Source organism: Acomys russatus, chromosome 26 (assembly GCF_903995435.1).
Source record: "Acomys russatus chromosome 26, mAcoRus1.1, whole genome shotgun sequence".
Taxonomy (NCBI): Eukaryota; Metazoa; Chordata; class Mammalia; order Rodentia; family Muridae; genus Acomys; species Acomys russatus.
Window position 1 is genome coordinate 53053142 of NC_067162.1, and position 17608 is coordinate 53070749.

Consider the following 17608-nt stretch of genomic DNA (forward strand, 5'->3'; position numbering starts at 1 on the left):
GGTAAAAAATCAGTACCTTTAAAGACAAGGTTACTGAGCTTTACCTGGGCTGGGCTGCTGCTGAAGAAGTAGCGCCCCCCGCCCCCCACTTTTAAAATTTTTTCATTTTTGGTTTTTTGAGACAGGGATTTTCTGTGTAACCGTGGCTGTCCTGGATTCCAAACCAGGCTGGCCTTGGAACTCACAAAGATCCTCCTGCTTCTGCCTGAGTGCTGGGATTACTGGCCTGCGCCACCACGTCCAGCTCTCAGTCACAAACCTGATAATGAGAGCGGTCTTTCCGGCAGGGCAGGGCGCCCTGCTCCTATTGGCAGCCCACACTCACTCGGGTAAGCTGATGGCATCTGCATGCCACAGTATGATGTGGTAAGTCCAAGTTTCAAGCTTCTTATTTAGATTCTGAGACTGGCTGGCTTCTTTTCAGTTCTTTTCCCAGAAAAAAGAAGATGAATCCGTAAACAGACGATTTTTCTTTTTCATATTGGCCATCCAGATAGAAAACTGGGCAAAAGCAGCTCCCAGGTGGGCAGGGCGGCACAGGCGGCGCGGAGGGGGAGGGTGCAACTTTGGGGGGGACGGGCTGCTCCGTGAGCTGCCTGCAGAATGCCACCACCCCATCTTTCTCGGCCCTCAGCGCACAGACAGGTCAGGCCCGGGATCCGAGGGGACGGAACGGAGACTTCGGCCGGGCCTTCCCGCCGGGCGGCCCGCGCCCTCGCCTGAAAGGGCCGAGCTGCCGCGCTCCTTTGTCTGCGCCCTGCCCCACCTTCCTTCTTCCTGCCTCCTCCCCCTCCTTGGGGCGCGGCTGACGCGGCACGGAGGAATGCGTTTCCGGAGGGACAGAAAGCCGGGCTGCCCGGGAGCGGGATCTTAGCGGCGGGGGCGGGGCCGGGGCGGCTTCCTGAGGGAGTCGGCCGGTCGAGACTCCGCCCACGCGCTGAAGAGCCGCTGAGACCCGCCGACACCACCCGAGACCATCCGAGAAGCCGAGCCCCGCCGACACCGGCCCGAGACCCTCCGAAGGGCCGAGCCCCGCCGACACCGGCCCGAGACCCTCCGAAGGGCCGAGCCCCGGCGACACCGGCCCGAGACCCTTAGAGAGGCAGAGTGCGGCGGAGCCCCGGCGGCGCGGTAGCCGGCCGGCCGCTGCGGAAAAGGTAAGGCCGCGGGCACACGGAGTGCGGGCGTGGGCTCCGAGCGGCTGCGGCCGGCCAGGCGTGTGTCTCTGCGGCCTGGGCCGGGAGGAGTCGGGTCTCAGGGTCTCTGGAGCACCGCCACGTCCCGCTGCTGCTCCGCGCCCCGCCCGGCCTTGTCCCGCGCCCCGCCTGCCACTCCGGGGCGTGGCGGGACGAGGGGGGGTAACACCGGGATTGCGGTGCCCTGTGACCCCCGAGCGGTTCCGTCCGTCCGTGCCCAGCGGGCGCCTTTCCGGAGCGCAGAGTGGGGCCCCGGGGACCAGGCCGCGCGCGGCGGCGCCTGTGGTCGGCGAGGCGGTGCCCGCCCCTGGCCTTGGGTAGTGTGGTTGCCTGCTCTTGTCATGCCTCCTAGGGACTGGCTGGGCTTATGGTTGCCCTGATCCCTCATGGCACAGTGAATTTGAACTTTTAATTTGAAACCAGTGGCGAAATGAGTAATAAATTATGCTATTTCCGTTTCCTCATCCGTAAAAGAGAAAAGGTGCTCTTACACTAATTATAATAATACTTGTGGCACAAGGGTCAGACCGAGCTCCTAGCATGTGTTTACATGTACTGACCTCACTGCAGACCCTGACCCATGGTGGTATTGGGTCTGTGTATCTCCTTTTTCAAATGAAGAAACTGAGGTACAGGAGTATAAGTAATTTAGAGAGTTCATGGGCTTTCCTTCAGAGCGCTCTGGAGATAAATAACTTTACCGATGTAAGGCATTGTTTAGGGCAAGAGAATTCCAGTGCCAATGCCAGTCTAGACTTCATAATGTCGTGAGACCTCCTTGTCTGAAAAAAACAACAAAACAAAACAAAAACTAAATAAAATGTAAAAACCACAAGCTTAAACAATAATATTCCATATATTGATTGCTTTTTGTTTTTTTAAGATTTATAAACTTATTTTATGATTATGAGTGTTCTGTCTTCATGTACACCGCATGCCAGAAGAGGGCATCAGATCCCAGTATAGATGGTTGTGAGCCCCCATGTGGTTGCTGGGAATTGAACTTATGGAAGAGCAGGCAGTGCTCTTAACCCCTGAGCCATCTCTCCAGCCTTATTGATTCGTTTTCATTGCTCATTGCTACATTAAAAAGATCTACGAACTTCTCAGAATGTTTTCGTAGCATGAGAAAGGTTTCCTGGAACTGCCGTTCCACTTGGGTATGAAGAGGGAAGCATGACTACGTTTTTGTTTTTGTTTTTTGTTTTTGTTGTTGTTGTTGTTGCATAGGATAGAAAGAAATGTTAGATGGATTTTGATTAGATCTTCCTTCCTTCCTTCCATCCTTCTTTCCTTTCTTTTTTCTTTTTCTGGTTTTTCAGTATAGGGTTTCTTTGTGTAGCCTTGGTTATCCTGGACTCACGTTGTAGACGAGGCTGGCCTCAAACTCACAGCTATCCACCTGCCTCTACCCTCCTGAGTGCTGGGATTAAAGGCATGCACCACCATGCCTGGCTAGATTTCTTTCTTAAATCACACACAACCATTACAATAGATTGTATCCTAGATAACGTGTAGAAATGACTAAGAACTTTTAGTTGAAAGTTAACCTATTGTGGGCTGGAAAGATGGCCCGGAGGTTAAGAGCACTGCTCTACCAGAAGTCCTGGGTTCAATTTCCCAGCAACCATATGGTGGCTCACAACCATCTATAATGTGATCTAATATCCTCTTCTGTCATGCAGGCAGAACACTGAATACATAATAAATAAATAAATCTTTAAAAAAAAGTTATCCTTTTGAACATTGGTGGACATCAAGGCCAGAAGGAAAGGACTGACTTAAGAATCTCAGTGTGATATTTATGTTTATGAGAAATTTTGATTCATTCATCAATGGTAAATGACCAAAGATGATAGAATGTCAAACAGAGTACAAAAACCCTGGTATGTTGTATACAGGCACTTGGGGAGAGTAGCAGATACTAGAATGCTATTTCTTAGGTGAGTAGAATGCAAATTCTAGCTTATCTGTTGAATTCATGAACCTACATTTGAAGAATCTGTGTTGTTGAGAGTGTGAAGCTCTGCCTTAAGGTTTTTGGTTGTTGTTGTTGTGTGTGTGTTTTGTTTTGTTTTTTGGTGGTTTCTCTGTGTGGTGCTGGCTGTCCTGGAACTCTGTGTATTGCAAGCTGGCCTCAAACTCACAAAGATTCATCCATCTCTGTCTCCTGAGTGCTGGGATTAAAGGCATACTCTACCATGCCCTGCTGAGATAATTTCTTTAATTTTAATTTATGGTTGTTGGTGTGCGCATGTGTATGCTGTGACATGCATGTATGGAGGGCAGAGGATAAATTTGTGAGGTTTATTCTTTTCTTCCACCATCATGTGGATTCCAGGGACTGAATTCAGGTTGCCAGGCTTGGGTAAGCACTTTCATGGCTGAGCCATCTCACTGTAACCCGTTGTTTCCTTTTTTTAAGGTTTTATTTTAATTTGTTTATGTGGGTGGGTGTTTGCTTGTATGTAAGTTTGCACTGTATGCCTATAGCACCTGTGGAGGCCCGAAGAGGAGGTCAGCCTAACCCAGGACCTTTGGAAGAGCAGATAGTGCCCTTACCCTAACCCTAACCCTAACCCTCACCCTCACCCTCACCCTCACCCTCACCCTCACCCTCACCCTCACCCTAACCCTCACCCTAACCCTCACCCTAACCCTCACCCTAACCCTCACCCTAACCCTCAGCCTAACCCAGGACCTTTGGAAGAGCAGATAGTACCCTTAACCACCGAGTATCTACCTCTCCACCCCACCCCCATGTTGTTTTAAATGTTCAATATTCTGTACATGAAAAGTACAGAATCAACAAAGTTGAAAAATAACTGAGTTTAATACTTTTAACACCAATATTTATTTATTTATTACTTATAGATAGGGTTTCTTTGTGTAGCCTTGGCTATCCTGGGCTCTCTTTGTAGACTAGGCTAGCCTTGAACTCATGAGATCCCCTACCTCTGCCTTGCCACCACATCTGACACCAATTTTTTTTTCAATTTTTCTGGTTAGCCTAGTTTGAATCAGTCCTGAATCAATGTCACTAAAATGAAAATGTAGTTCTGTGTTCATTAACTCCAAGAACACTGATCACCTCTCCTCACTGTTTCTTACTAGAAAAAGTAGTAAGTTTTTTCATATTGCTTGCTGCCTGCACAGTTCCTTTACTGTTTGACTTTTTTTCTAGCAGAACCCTCCCTGCCTTATATGTAAAGAGAGAGGCGTATAACCTACTCTGTTAGTATTCTGAATGTATTGGTATTAACTGTGCTGCCAGAGGGATGAGATAAACATGTTGAAACTGGTAAAAGTTTCAGAAGACTTTTTTTTTCTTCCTCAGCATTTAAATGTAAAATTCTTGATGTGTAACAAGCCCAACTGATTTGAAGATTCGTTATGGATGGAATCCAAGATATATTCTGTGAATATGTTAAAATAAGCTTTTACCATTTATCTGCAAATTAGTGAGTTCTAGAGTTGATTATATTAGTGTTTTCTATATTTTGTGTTTATCGTGTGTCAAATAGGTAGTAGTCTGGGATGTGAAGAGAAAGGGAGACAGGAGGAAGCGCGTCCTCTGGAGCAGATCTGAAGTAGCAGCAATGCACAGTCTCAGGAAGTGGAAGTGTACCAATCCTGAAGGGCAGTCCGCAGACCCCTGACTGGCTGCTGGCTGGCGTGGATGAGAGCAGTGCACTTCACTTCCAGGAGCTGCGTGGGAAAGGACTAAACTACTTTGTAAATTTCTCACAGTTTGAAAACTTTATTTTTGGTGTGTGACTTTAGAAGATAAAAATAATTACCTTACATGTCTAGCACGTTGTTTGTTTGTTTGTTTGGTTTTGGTTTTTAGAGACGGGGTTTCTCTTGTAGTCCTGGCTGTCCTGGCCTCACTCTGTAGGCCAGGCTGGCCTCAAACTCACAGAGGTCCTCCTGCCTCTGCCTTCCGAGTGCTGGGATTAAAAGCGTGCGCCACCATGCCCGGCTCATCATGTAATTTCTACATGAATAGAGAGGCTCCTTCAAACTTACATGCATAGGTAAGCAGACATACATGTATATATATCTGTATGTACATACATGGGTATATATATTATATATTACAAATATAAACATTTTCTATAAATGTGAACATATATGTGCACACACACACACACACACACACACACACTTTTTTCTTACATGAGCAGTCTCATTATCCCAAGACTTCAAAATACCAAGGTTTTTAACCCAAGGGATGTGTAAAATGACTCATTGGACTATAAGGAAGAACATTTTATAAGAGTAGTCTCTGTTTATGGCTTTTAAAAGTTCTAAGTGTTTGTTGGGGACAATAGGCCATATGGCCAATGTTCAGCCATCTTGTCAGAGCCTGCACCTTTAAGTCTCTGTTTTTCCCAGAGCTTGCCTTTCACCAGAAACTAGCTGACCCCGTTGTGGGTCAGCAGTTAGACTAAAGACAGACAGAGGTGGAGCGACCCTCTTGTGAGTCAGCAGTTAAACTAAAGCTAGATGAAGACAGAGCCAGATACCCTGTGTGGCAGGACATTACAACCCTGCCTGGAATTCCCTGTGTTTTGAGAAAAGCCTGCAGCTGGGTTGCTATAGCAATATGCTACCCTGCCTTCTGACTTATAAAAGCTGCTGCCTGACTAATAAAGTTTGAGCCTTGATCAGCATTTAAGACTTGCTGTTCTTCTTTGTGTCTTGCATTTTATCATTCAGATAAATCTCCTCTCGAGCTTTAGTTGAACCCCCACAGGCCGGGGCAAGTGTTTATCATAATGTACACTCTTTCTATAGAAACAGGTGTGTTTTAGTTTATAAATAATGGGCACATGGTTACTCCAATTGTGTGTGTGTGTGTGTGTGTGTGTGAGAGAGAGAGAGACACAAAGGTGAAACTCGATAAGCTTAGAGATCCTAAGTGGTAGGCAGTGGGGGGATAAGAATCATGCCATTTAGGGAGAAGAACTGGTGAGATAGAGTTCATGTTGAGGGAAACAGAAGGGCTGGTAGTGCAGTGTACCCAGGGAGGCAGTGCTACTACACTGGAGGGTAGGATCTACACTGCTGAGCCTTTTTAAGGTGGCTATTGGGCATAGGTGGAGATATGTAGCCTAGAGTTTGGGAGTTATTCATCATGTTTGAGAATTAATTGCTCATTCATGTGGGGTTTGGGAATTATCCATCTATCAATGCTGGCTGACAGTGTAGGCTGCAAATAAAAGCACCAGAGCGTAGAGTTGAAAAGGCCCTTGAGAGCAACAGGGAAAACAGTTCATTTCCCCAATTTCTTCTCTGAACTTTGGTTCCTTTGTCAGGCATTGTAGATAGTGTGTAAGAATCTGTGGGGCTTTTCAGCAGTTAGCATGTTTAAATTAAAGACTAGTTTGTTTCTATACCCATTCACCCAGAGCAGTAATCAGAGCCCCAGTCTGGTTTAGGAGAGGCTTCCTACTGGGCAACCTGGCTTTCAGCATAGGCTCTGACTTGGATTTCTATATGACAATGTTGCACCAGTGGGTTTTGGTTTCACATCTGTACTGTTGTTCTCACTTTGAGATAAGAGGTAGTAGCTGTTTGAGCTAAGTACTACAGAGTACAGTTTTTGTTCTTTTATGAGAAACCATTTTAAATAAAAATTTTTAAAAATATTTATATATTTATTTTATGTATATGAGTGTTCTATCTGCATGCACGTGTGCATGCCAGAAGAGGGCATAGACCCTTTACAGATGGTTGTGAGCCATCATGTGGTTGCTGGAAATTGAACTCAGGACCTCTGGAAGAGCAGACATGAGTGCTCTTAACCCCTGAGCCATTTCTGTAGTTGACCCCCCCCCCCTTTTTTTAAGACAGGGTTTCTCTGTGTAGTTCTGGCTGTCCTGGATTCAATTTGTAGACCAGGCTTTGTAGATTCACCTGCCTCTTGCCTCCAGAGTGCTGAGATTAAAAGAATGCACCACCAGTGCCCTAAAAATTATTTTAATATGTATAGATGTATGTGACTTCATATGAGTTTGTACACATGAGTTGAAGTTCCTTCACAGGCCAGAGACTTTAGATTTCCTCCATCTGGAGTTACAGATCATTGTGGGCCACCTGATGTGAGCCTTGGGGAAGTGAACTTGGGTTGTCTGGAAGAGCAGAAAGTGCTTTTGACTATTAAACCATCTCTCCATCCCCGAGCAACCATTTTCCTGTGTCATAATAATAATGGCCGATTAGTCAGACCTGTTACTGGCTGCTCTTTCTCAGGATGTCTTTAGTTACATTTTAGCTCAGTACTCATTTAGTACTGAGTGGCAGTCACTGAAAGAACACTGTACTCAGTGAGTGTAAATCGAGGGGTTGGCATGCCTTTGGTTATGAGTGAATTCCCTAATTGGGACAGTTGTGTTTCCCTCAGGAAAACCTAACACCAAAGAATAGTTTATACAGTTTATACCATGCCAGATGATACTCTCAGTTTTTGAGGTCAGCTGTGGCTTAAGTGGTTTTGGAAGGCTTGGTGGAGAAGATGAGGTCTGAGTGAGGAACAGGCTGAGCTAAGGTGTGGATGACATGATGCTGTATTTAAGAGACCAAAAGACAGTGTAGTTGAGAGGTGGAGTCCAGCCTGATTTGGCAGGTATTACTTGGACATGACTGTGAGTACTTATCAGTGGAAATGTATGATGAAGGCCTGAGTTCTTTCTCTAGTCTAGCAAGATACGACTCCTGCATGAATACAGTTAGTTTAAAAATAAGAAAAGTAACAACACATTATTGAATGTCCTGGAAGCTTGCCATTTTTTGTGCTAGGGAACATCAAGATTATATTCTTTAAAGAAAAGAATAAACTCTGTTGTGACTGTTGAAGATTGATGGCCTCAAATAAAACAAAATAAAAAACAAATAGAAGTTGCAAGGATAGAAGAAAATTTGCATTGCATTTTGCTTAAGAAACGTAGTTGAAGTGGAGGAGTAAGAATACTTACACACACGTTCTAGTATGTGCCATTTGAAGCACAGAGCATATTCCACGGTCTGTATGTTTATTGACGACTTTCATACTCTGAAATTGGATGTTATTAGCTCTTTCTAATACAGCTAGTATTTTCTAGATTATGCATGACTAATTTCATATGATTTTGGCCTGTCTTAGAGGTCAGTTGTGGGGCACTGTACTATTTGATTATTGGGGTATTGAAGTTTGAAATTGTACATTTAGTAGTCTAATGTTACATTTGGGAAATGTAATAAAAATATAGTAGGAGTGAGTTATCCTTATTTAAAAAGTATAGAAGCATGACTTTAAAAGGGTTACAGAGGCTGGAAGTGTCTCTTGGGGTAGAGTCTGTGTTCATACTTGGGAGGCCCTGGGTTCAATCTCTAGCACAGAGCAACAGAAGAAGTTAAGAAACACATATTAAGTAGTCATTCAGTCCCCCCCCATGTGATCATTAAGGAAATCAGCACAGAAATACTTGTTGCTAAAACTTTTCCATTAGGGTAATATTTTATTCTTCTCAAAAGACTGAAATAGATGTCACTCCTGGCCTAGTCTTGAGCAAATTGAGAAATGAAGTAGCTTCTCTGTTGTTTGGTTTCTAAACATTTGTTGTATAAAGTTTGCCTGTGTTGTGCTTGTTCCATTTCCTGCAGGGTGAGAGAAGAAATACAGGATAAAAGGTCAAAATGAACTTTATCAAGAAAAAAAAAATTTGTAATAATGTTTTTAAACCAGTATAGTAGATTATGCAATGGAGAAATGTAGTTCAAAATCCCTCCTAATTGAAGTTATATAGAGGGAGTGCTTTTGGTACCACGAACAGGTAGTTAATTTTCTTTTTTAAAGATGTGTTTATTTTTATGTGCTGTACCTGCATGTGTACATGTGTTACTGCTTGTGTATATGTTGTTGCCAGCAGAGGCTAGAAGAGGGTGTTGGGATTTCCTGGACCTGAGTTACATATGGTGGTGAGCTGGAGGTGTGGATGCTGGGAACTGGACTTGAGTCCTTTGCAAGAGCAGCAAGTGCTCGCACGCACTGAACGGAGCCCTGGATGCTCTTATCCAAGAGACTGGAGCTCACGTGCTGTTCGGATCTAGGTGATGCTGGCCCGGTCTTTTTCTCCAGCTCCCAGCAGTTAACTTTCCCATGATCGCTTCACACTTACATTTGGGAACAAAGTAAATTTTGCCAACTGAAGCATTTAGTAATTCACATACTCTCCAATCATAGGGAAAAACAAGAAACAAACAGAAAAGAAAGACAAAAATTTATATAGAAAGTGTAGTGGGACAGCTTACTAGGTTAGTGTGGAAACTTACTTGCTATTTAATAAAGTCTTAATGGCAGATGACCCTGGGAAGGAAGGCAGTTTTTCTCTCACTGTGGACTGAGTGTTCATAATTTGGCTTAATAGCTTTTCTTAAACTGTTTTATTTTCCAGATTCATCTTTTGGCAGTTACTCAGTTTACTTTGTAGTGTCTGATTCAAATTTGATGCTTTCCATGGGGCTGCCCTTCTTTCTGGTGAGGGAGGTGGAGGCAGATGTCAGTTGTCTGTTGAGTCGCCACACATTCTGCCATATTGGCTGTTCCTCTTTGGTAGTTTGTATTTTGTGTGACATCTCAGATTTGATTTTTTGTTTTTTCAAAACAGGGTTTCTCTGTAGCCTTGGCTGACCTGGAACTCACCCTATAGACCAGGCTGGCCTTGAACTCACAGAGGTCTGCTGGCCTCTGCCTCCTAGAATGCTGAGATTACAGGCGTGCACCACTGTGCCCAGTTTATATTCCTTGAGTTCTGAAGAGGACATCCATACTCTCATTTTCCTTGGGGTGGTGGAATAATCACTAGTCATGAATGGCTGTTTTTTTGTTTTTTGTTTTTTTGTTTTTTCCGAGACAAGGTTTCTCTGTGTAGTCCTGGCTGTCCTGGAACTCTCTTTGTAGACCAGACTGGCCTCTGCCTCCTGAGTGCTGGAATTAAAGGCATGTGCCACCACATCCAAGATGCATTTTTTTCTTCTTTCTTTGTTTTGTTTTGTTTTGTTTGAGACATGGTTTCTCTGTGTAACAACTCTGGCTATCCTAGAACTTGCTCTGTAGACCAGGCTGGCCAGGTCATGGAGCTCGGCCTGCTTCTGCCTCTTGAATGCTGGGATTAATGGCGTGTGCCACCACATCCAGCATGCATTTTTTTTTTTCTTAAGATAACTATTGTGTTGTGAATGAACTGCTTTCAGATTTCAGATTTTTTTGTGAGCTTTGGATCAAACACTTTAAATTATTTTTTTGCTATTACTATTATTGTTGTTATTATTTTAATGTAGCTTAGCCAACCTGGAATTCATTGTATAGAACAAGCCAGCTGTGGGCTAGAGAGATGGCTCAGTAGTTAAGAGCACTGGCTGTTCTCTCAGAGGTCCTGAGTTCAGTTCCCAGCAATCACATGGTAGCTCATCTGGAATGGAATCTGATTCCCTCTTTTGGTGTGCATGAAATCAGAGCATTCACATACATAAAATAAATAAATCTTGAAAAAAAAAAAGAACAAGCTAGCTACAAACTTATAAAAATCTTTGTACTTGAGCCTCAGAGTGCTGGGATTACAGGCATGAACCACTGTACTGAGCTTCCAGCAGAATTAGGCTCAGACAGATGTTTTCTTGGTTAGAAAGGGTTATCATTGAGTTCTTCAAATGTCTTTGTCTGCAGTCAGGGTTGAGATGTGGCTGGCATTTAGGAGGCTGTCTAGTGAGACTGCTGTATACTTGTTAGGCCTGTAGTCTGCAGTGAGGTGCTACCACATTCCTATTTTAGATTGCTTAGCCTCTTTTTTTTCTGTCTGTACTGGCTGGTTTTGTGTGTCATCTTGATGCAAGTTAAGAGTCATTAGAGAGAAAGGAGCCTCAGTTGAGAAAATGCCACCATAAGATCCAGTTGTGAGGCGTTTTTTCAACTAGTGATTAATGGGACATGTGTGTCTCTGAGTTTGAGGTCAACCTGGTCTACAAAGGGAGTTCCAGACCAGCCAGAGCTGCACAGTGAAATGCTGTCTCTCCAAAATGAATGAATGGATGAATAGATTAGGAAGAGAAATAGACAGGCCAATATCAGAGATGTGCAGGTGGTGCCATCCCTGGGCTGGTGGTCCTGGGTCCTATAAGAAAGCAAGCTAAGCAAGCCATGGGAAACAAGCCAGTAAGAACCCACGCTCCATGGCCTCTGCATCAGCTCCTGCCTCCAGGTTCCAGCCCTGCTTGAATTCCTGTCCAGATTTCCTCCAGTGATGGACTATGATCTGGAAGTGTAAACCAAATAAACTCTTTACTCCCCAACTTGCTTTTGGTTATGGTATTTTTATCACAGCAATAGAAACACTAAGACACCTTCCTTGTTTTCTTCTTCCCTGTGCTTTGTGATAATTTTTTGTTTGTTTGTTTGAGACAGGGTTTCTTTTTGTAGTCCTGGCTATCCTGGAGCTTGCTATGTAAATCAGGCTGGTCTTGAACTTAGAGAGATTGCCTCTACCTGGAATTAAAGATTGTGGTGCCATTATACCTGGCTATTTGCTAAGTTTGTTAATCCTTAATTTGGTCTTGTTATTAATATTTGGGCCAATGACTGACCCTCTAGTTACCATTACACCTCATCCTGCCAGACAGAAAAAGCTGAGTATCAGTTGTTCTTCCTGTAAGAGGACAGTGCCCTTGCCATGGTCTGACTTCATCTCCCTCAGGTGATGCAGAGCTCAAAAGGTTGGCTTCTTTTACTCAAGCTCTTTGATTTTATTACTGTCCGTGGGTGACAAGTAGACGAAACCATTTGTTAATTCCTAGAGTCTTTTACTTTCCTATGTTGTTTTTCTTGAATACTGATTTTTATGTATTAAAATCTGGTATTAGACTGTTATTTTGGAGAGGCAGTATTTCACTGTGTAGCTCAGGCTGGTCTGGAACTCCCTATGTAGACCAGGTTGATCTAAAACTCAGAGATTCACTTTCCTCTGCCTTCATGTTGGGGTTAAAGACACACATCCCTCTTTAAAAAGCAGATGCAGGGAATGGTGGTGCAGCATTTAGGAGAGATGTATGACACACTTTAATAGAAGTAGCATATTTTCTACCAGTATGACAAAAGGTTTAAAAATGTTATGATATTACAAAGGAGATCTTAGAGTGAGAATCTTTAGCCTTTCATATTGAACATCTAATGTTGTTGAGCGTTTGGGCCTTGGGCTTTGGCCTGAGGGGTTTTTGTTGTTTTCTGAGGCTTTTTATTTATGAACCTAGCACTTAGGAATGCACTGTTTCCTCACTTGATTCATTGGAAGGAGTGTGACTATGCCCATACTACAGAAATAATCTGGCTGGTCATGGTGCTGCACACCTTTAATCCCAGCACTCAGGGAGGGAAAGGCAGGTGGATCTCTGTGATTCCCAGGCCAGCCTGGTCTACAGAGTGAGTTCCAGGACAGCCACAGCTACACAGAGAAGCCCTGTCTTGAAAAATAATAAAACAAACAAACAAAAAATCTGCCCCCAAACCAAAACAACAACAAAACCCAGCCCCCTCCCAAAACCCCAAAACCAAACAGACCGAAACATAAAAAGTTGGAGAAATGTTTAATTACATGGGACACTTGAGCAGCAGCCAGCATTTCTGAATGAAGCTATGAATGTGCTCTCGGATGAAGTTGTTGCATATTTAAAGTAAGAAATGTGAATCGAAAAGCTGATTTCATTTGTGGTCTGGGTGGTCTTGTCTAGTCAGATTGAAATTGTGTAATTGATGAAATAAATATCTGATTTTCTTTATTCTTTGAAGACTCATTCCAAATTTTAGTTACCACAATTAGAAGTATTTGTTTTTCTAAGCCATCTTTTAAGAAAAGATTTCTAAGAGCCTATCATAATAGATCAATACTTTAGAAAACTTTATTGTTTTAAACAGAGCCCAGCCCTCATTTTATCTGTTATTGAATTTTGACATTGAAATTTTGATAAGACAAACACACACACACATATATACACACAAAAACAAAAAAAAAACTTAAGCACTTTCTATAAGTTTCATTTTGGCCGTTTCTACAACACAGTTTAATCTTTTAAAACAATTCTCTTCTATTTCTACTTTGGAACAATCTTTATCTAATTATGTAAAGTCCTTTCATACCCCAAAGCAGTTTTCCAAAAACTGTATCTCATTATATATAGCCTTTATAGCTTGCTTGCTTGCTTTATTTGTTTATTTGTTTGTTTGTTTGTTTATTTGTTTATTTATTTGTTTATTTGTTTGTTTGTTTATTTGTTTGTTTGTTTATTTGTTTGTTTGTTTGTTTGTTTGTTTGTAGATGGGGTCCTAGAACTCCTACATCAGGCTGTCCTAAAACACAGACTTGCCTGCTCTTGCCTCCAAAGTGTTCAGATAAAGGCTTGTGCTACCCTGCCTAACTTAGAAAAAACATTTTAATACGATAATTTAAAATGAAAACCCACAAGGAGGCTTCATCTAAAATGTAGAAAACATATGATATCTTAAATAATGAATAGTTATAAATACAGATAAGACATTCATGGGTCAGGCAGTGGTAGCACATGTCTTTAATCCCAGAATTTGGGAGGCAGAGACAGGTGGATCTCTGAGTTTGAAGTCAGCTTAATCTACAAAGTGAGTTCCAGGACAGTCAGAGTTACATAGAGAAAAACTCTGTCTTGAAAAGCCAAACTAAGCCAAACCAAACCATATTCATACTCTGTTTTCCTAACCAATTTAATTTTTTGTTACAGATTTGAGTCATAACAGGCACTTTGAAATTGTTTTGTTGAAACCAAATATTCTCATTAGAGTTTGTGAGCCCTCTAAAGCAGGATAAAATGTGGTATTTTTTGTCTTTATTTCCTTTGAGACGCCTGTTTATTGTTGTAGTAAATATGTTCATCATTTAATAAATGTTTTATCTAAATTTATATATTTCTTTAAAATTAAAAATAGATGAATAGCCAGGTGTGGCGCACACGTTTAATCCCACACTTGACAGGCAGAGGCAGGTGGGTCTCTGAATTTGAGGCCAGGCTCAAATCAAGTCCAGGGCAGCCAGGGCTACTGTACAGAGAAACCTTGTCTTGAAAAACAAAATAAAAGCAGGTGTGGTGGTGCATTCCTGTTATCCCAGTGCAGAGGCAGGCGGATCTCTGTGAGTTTGAAGCCAGCCTGTTCTACAGAGCAAGTCCAGGACAGTTAAGGCTACACAGAGAAACTCTGTATTGAAAACCAGCCAACCAACCAAAACAAAAACAGATGAATAACTGTGCCATATATATTAGTATGATGTAACACATTAAAATTATTTATATGGGGCTGGAGAGAGGCTTCAGTGGCTAAGAGCAATTGTAGCTCTTGCTGAGGATCTGGGTCCCATCTGGGACTCAAGTTTCAGCAGGTTTGTCGATTTCTTCTGGCCTCTGTGGGTACTTCATGCAGGTGGTGTACATGCAGGCAAAATACTCAAACATCTTTAAAAAAACATTATCTGTAAACCTTAAGATATCTTTGGTGATGTCCGTGGGCAGCACTACTCTTGAGATCCATGTTGATGTTTATGGCCCGTGCTGCCACCTGAGCCATGTTGATTTTCATGGTCTGTGCTGACGCTGGCGGCCATGTGGATGTCTAGCCATGGTTTGTGCCTCCATTGACTATAAAGGGCAGAGAAGCTTCTTTTGCAGTAGTATCGGTGTCTACAGACTTACAGTTGAGAGTGAGAGACATAGAAGGCTTCTGTGACAACCTCTCCCCTCCCCTCACCCCTTCCCACTCCCCAAAAGAAACAGTCTAGCCAGGGGGAAAAAAAGGCATTTTTTGTTTGTTTGTTTTTGTTTTTTGTTTTTTTCCCCCAAGACAGAGTTTCTCTGCGTAGCCTTGGCTGTCCTGAACTCCCTTTGTAGACCAGGCTGGCCTCGAACTCACAGTGATCCACCTGAGGCAGTGGTATTTGTATTTCTAGAGATGACACAACCTGACATGACAGCCTGAAGAAGGACCTTAAAAGATTAAGAGACTAAGCCAATAGAGTCCAAGGAGTAGAGGTACTAGGAAAGAAAGCTGAAAAGTATTGTCCTATTTTCCTTTCTGTTGCTGTGTTTAAACACTGACCAAAAGCAACCTGGGGAAGGGGTTATGTATACTCAAGAAGTTTATAAGTGAACAGATAAAGGCTGTAAAGTCCATGCATGGTAAGCAGAATCTATATCCATCAGCTGCAGTAGTTTGATGAGATGAAATGCAGACCAGCTAACAACCTTTGGTTATGATGTCTCATGACATTTTCCCTGTTGTCCCCCTCTGGTGATGAGTTATCTTTAGATGCCAGTGATAGGGAGCCTCTGAGCTCCTTTTTTAGTGCAAGGGCTGCCTGCTGAACAGGCCTTGCTGCTCCAAGGTGCAGCTTTAGGCGTGGGAGGGACATCTATGTGACTCAATGAGCTGTGATGCAATTTTCTCAAGCCCCACTTCTTGCAGGTACTTTGCGTCAGTTGTGCTGCCTTCCTTAAGGCCACTCTCAAGAGTGCTCTCAGTCTTACCCTTCCAGCTCTTGCTCTCTCTAGTTACTGTCATTGTCCTTAGATCCCTACTGAATTCTTACTTATTTCTGTCCCTAAAACCCAACATTTACAAACGCCACCAAGCAACAACAGCTCCTCTGTTTCTTGCCAGACTACAGACGCTTACAGGAGAGTTGATGACTGTCTCCAAGCTGTTTGCAGAGCTGTCTTTGTTCTCTTAGCTGTTCTTGAACACTGGAACTTTGTTTTGTCTGCTTCTGGGCTTGGCATACTTCCAGAGGCACGAGGGCCTTAGTAGGTTCTTTGGCCTATCAGGGTATGTAGAAGCAGAGGTCTGGGGTACTTACACTAATGTTTAAAGTGATGCATCTCAGCACATTGGGAAATACCACTTTTTCATTCTATCACAGTGTTTCTCTGACATGTATGGTATTTTGAAAGATTTCTCAAGGATGATTAGCAAGTATCAAAGTAGCCTGAAGGAATGTGTTGATCTTTATTCTGTGATCATACGCTCCTGCAGGAGTGGCATGTTCTCGGTCCTTAGTCACCAGTGGCAGTGTTGACTTACTACATTGGCCTTAGACAGACCTTAGAACATGCTTTTGTAACCCTCAAGTTTTATTCACTGCTTGGATGCCTGGCAGCCCTGGGAGGGACTCATTTCCTGGAGTAAGCCTGATAGCTGGCAGATGGTTCCTAGACCCTCTCTTGGATAGATACCTCTCTCTTGTCTCTGGAAATTCTGCATGAACAGAGGAGGCAAATGTTCGTCCCAGGATTAAGACTTGTGTTTCATGGCACAGTAGTATGCCTGCCTTTACTCTTTATGTGAAAGGGGCCTGTGACCAGAACAAAGATTTCTGTGCTTTGTAAAGGTTGATGAAGAGCTGGAAAGGAAATATTCATTGTTAATGTGGAATTTAAAGGACTTAGAAAAAAAGAAGACAAAGTCTTGAACTTGCTGTGTGGGGAAGGATGATGACTTTGTACTTCTGATGCTCCTGCCTCCACAATCCCACTCAAGACAACAATTTTGTGATTTAGACCAGATTGGCCTTGAACTCACGGTAGCTCTCCTGCCTCTGTCTCTTAAGTTCTGGGATTATGCCCACAGCAGCATCCCTTGTTCCCCAGTCATACCGAGGGTGAGTATATGCATTTATACTAGACTGGAGGTGTCCATGAACAGAAGGCAGTTAAGGTATTAGCTGACCAGTCTGTTATCTCAGCCATCTTTGAACACATTTAATTAGGAATGAAAACCTTGGTTGATAGAAGTAGAGGTAGTGATTAGAAGTTGCCTGTTTAACATACAGAATATTACCTGATTTCCTCACTCCTCACTCCCCAGGACACTACAGCCTCTAGGTCTAGTAAGACCTTTTGTTGTGGAAGGTTGAGGGAATCAAAGCTGATTAATTTACCAATTCCATGTATAGTTAATTTTCCTACAAAAGAAAAAAAAAAATAACAGGAAAACAAACTGAATGATTGGATCAGAGTCTTGCATGTGATGTTGTGATTTAGCCAGAGGAGTTGTCAGCATGAAGATGACTGATTTAGTTCTGGAAAGTTCCCTCAGTTTTGAGGTACCTGGGCCTTTGGATGTGCCTGTTGGGCTGAAGGCCCCAGAAAGCTGTGGGGATGGACATTCTACAGGACAAGCTGCCGTAGTTTTCTTCTGTTAGGAATACTAGCTTGGTTTCTTTAGGACATATGTAGTTTTGTGACATTTAATTGAATGCTAAGACATTTCATTTAGAGAAGACAGGAACATACTCTGCAAGTGTGGTATGAGTGTTGGAGTAGTGTGGGTCAAAGGTATGGTAGCCATCTGGGGAAGAAAGGCA

The 17608-nt window shown here is 43.0% G+C and overlaps 1 protein-coding gene across 1 annotated transcript in view; it reads left to right on the top strand.

Annotated features, from left to right (window-relative positions):
- Positions 1 to 918: 918 nt before the first annotated feature.
- Itgb1 (integrin subunit beta 1) overlaps positions 919 to 17608 on the top strand; it is a 42214-nt gene continuing 25524 nt past the window's right edge. The window contains exon 1 of the mRNA XM_051169265.1: positions 919 to 1157. The gene's annotated coding sequence lies outside the window, so the exon portion shown is untranslated. The remainder of the gene's footprint in view (positions 1158 to 17608) is intronic.